This window comes from Sphaeroforma arctica (genome assembly GCF_001186125.1).
Source record: "Sphaeroforma arctica JP610 unplaced genomic scaffold supercont1.1595, whole genome shotgun sequence".
NCBI classification, from domain to species: domain Eukaryota; class Ichthyosporea; order Ichthyophonida; genus Sphaeroforma; species Sphaeroforma arctica.
Window position 1 is genome coordinate 1 of NW_014038963.1, and position 3738 is coordinate 3738.

Here is a 3738-nt window from a genome sequence, read left to right on the forward strand (position 1 = left end):
ACGTACGTACGTACGTAGTAGTACGTACGTACGACGTAGAGACGTAACGTACGACGTACGTACGTACGAGAGAGTAGAGAGAGACGAGAGAGAGAGAGAGAGAGAGAGAGAGAGAGAGGGGAGAGAGAGAGACGGACCACTGGACCAGGGCTAACCTCATAACGTTTAGCGTCATGAATATAAACGTTAACTTTTAACGTTGCAACGTTTAACAAATTATATTTTAGCGTTGCAACGTATTTTGGTGTATTTTAACCTGTATATTGTGATCTGAAAAATGCACCTATTGTAAAACCTTTGGTCTCAGTTTTCAATATCAGAATGTGTCGTCAGGACAAAATGTGGGTAAGTATATGCCTATTACCTAACCTGGAATACGGCCCTACAAATATAAACGGGACACTGAAATGGAAGTATACGTTTGATTTTGAACGTTTGAGGATAGGACCTGGGTCGTTAAAAAAATAAATGAACAAGAAAAATGGAGACCGGACAGTCCTAATAATCCATTGGACACATTGGTGGGGCGCTTTTACGGACCAACCGGACTGGACAAGATCTATATATTTCCGGACGAACTGGACATGTCTCGAAAAAATGTCTATGGCATTTCGACCATAATAGAAATTTTCTTAAAATAATTTTTCTAATTGTCCAATGGGTATCGAATTGCGCCCAGACCTAAGCTCAATCCGTTAATGGTATACAGAATAAAAGTTGAACGGGAACGTATACTCGATTCGTTTTGAAATTTTCACAGGTCAAAATAGACAACGAAATTCTCAAATTTGCACTCAACATGTATACCTAAATTCTAACGAAATGGACCACATGGCAAAAAGCGACCAATGAATATCTAGTATACAAAGATGTGATTTCGACTGACAGGCGGGCCTGCCGGGTTTGAGACAAATTGATGGCCTGGAAATTGCACCACTTCTATAGGGCTATATATTTTAATATATGTATGATGAAACGAGCAACGACTGAGGCGACTGAGACGACTTCGGGCTGGAGTGACGAGTGACAAGTGACGAGAGACGAGAGTGAATCGACTGTTTTAGCGCATCGGCCAGCTGCCAGACTGCCACACGTCATAGCGAGTAAATATCGGATCCAGCTAGTCTCTCTCACTCTACTCTAGTAGAGAGTAGAGTAGTAAAGTAAATAGTATGGGTACCAGCCCCCCCGCTCCCCCTCCCACGGCCCCACCCATTTTACATATATAGTAAATACATGCATACACATTTAGTACATACATACATACATACATAGTACATACATGCATACATACCTAATACATACATAAATATAAAATACATACAAAAATTCATAGTACATTCATACATACATACATATATAATACATACATACATACATGCATATATAACACATACAAACATACATAGTACATACATACATACCTGATACATACATAAATAGGTGTACATACATACATTCATATATAGTACATACAAACATTCATAGTACATTCATAAATACATACATATATAATACATACATACATGCATATATAACACATACATACATACATAGTACATACATACATACATGCATGCTTAATACAAACATACATACATAGTACATACTTACATACATACATGCTTCTATATAGTGCATACATACATACATATACATACATACATACATATACATACATACATGCCTAATACATACATAAATATATAATAAAAAAATACGTGCATACTTAATACATACATCCATTCATAGTACATACATACATTCATATATAATACAGACATACATATATTATACATACATACACACATACATACCTAATACATTTATAATATATATTGCATACATACATTCACGCTTAATACATACATACTTGCATACATATATAATACAAACACACGTACATACCCAAGTATATACATACATACATACATATACTTACCTGTATACAGGCATAGTGTCCATTTCTTTTGTTCTCTTTCTGTGCCTGCTGTGCGCCTCACGTACTAGCCTAATATACACCTTACTTACATTACTGATTTGTTATTCTGCATGTGATGGCCATTGAATGCATTTTCATAGCAAATATATATTATGTAACATGTATTAAAAAATCGAAAAAAGTACAAGTATATTTTGAGATATTGTTGTTTTTGCAGAAAAAAATAAACACCGGTAAATTGGGTAGAACCGGTAAATTCTGTGATTTCATTGGTGCACCTATCAATCGTACCCTACTTCGAACAGGATTTCTCTATTCATGTTGTAGAGGTAGTAGAGAGAGAGAGAGAGAGTGGTAAATACATACTATTTACTAGTTGTTTTGTTTGTTTTAAAAAACGAGCAAAAAACCAGTACAGCAGGACAAATTCCAATTTTTTTTATGTATCTATTTTAGTAGACTTTTAATTTTATTTTAAAATATAAAAAAATGTTCTGAAGTTCTCTCAGTAGTTCGTGTCTAAGCTCAATACGTGTTGCCTAATGCGATAAACTTTAAACGTAAACGCAAAAAGGTTTGTTTTTTAAGCGTTTTAAAGTATATCGGGGGCAAATTGACCATGATTTTTGTCCAAACTTGCACCTGAGAAATTGACCTTTTCTACCGAAAAGGCGTTTTGAAACTATTCAGAATAGACACAAAGTGAAAAATAGGACGATTCGTGACAGTTAGGCCGCCTCAAATTGCAAAATAGATCTGTCGGCTCTTCATTGGTTACCTTTAGTTTCATAGCCCATTTTGTTGTGAAAAGGTGCAGTTCTGGAGTGCAAAATCCACGATTTCGACCATACATTTTTGAGCCTATAAAAGTTAAACCGTATATAAATTGAAATAATAACGGTTAACGTTCAACTTTTATTTATACTACGTATAGGTTATTGACGTTCGTGTGAGACTGTGAGTGTGTATGTAGTAGATCACTGTAGAGTGTATAGTGTAGACACGCGCAGAGCCTCAGAGGCCAGAGTTGCAGAATGAAGACTGTAGTCTGTAGACTGTAGGTGAGTGTAGAGTGTAGACTCATCAGATTCAGAACAGTTGCTGGCAAAATGCCAAAAACTGTATATCAGTGAGTCAGTCCTGTGACTCCTGTCAGTCCCCAGCAGAACTTCAGAAGTCGGTAGAAGCTCGACTTGATGATGTTTTAAAATAAAATATATAGAGTAATTTATATTCGAAATGTCCGACAGTGGTTGAAATGTCAACTTGTCCGAAATCTGAGAATTTTTCACGTAAAAACCTAAAAAAAAGAAGACATGTTTAGCGAGTCTGGGGATCCAAGCGGTTTTTTTCGAGTCATTCGAAATCAACAGGCATAAAAATATTGTGACATAGAAACAAGAGGAAAGTAGTGTACTACACGCTGTACTCTCTCTGTAGAGTGTAGTGTGTGAGAGAGTAGTGACTGATACAGAATGATGATACTCATGAGAATTGATCAGGACTAGGAGTATGGGAGTTACGGAGTCGAGAAGAATCCAATGGGTTTATCTATATCTAATATCTCAGTTCTCCAGAATATTGTTTTTGTTAAATATTATTGTTGTTTTATTGCTTTAAAATAAATAAATAAAAAGATAATATAAATAAATATATATAAAATCTAATTTACAAATGAATATATATAAATACATATTTACACGAGAATATATACATAAATATATACAATATATTTATATACGTAAATATATACAATATATATATATACAATATAAATATATACATAAATATATACA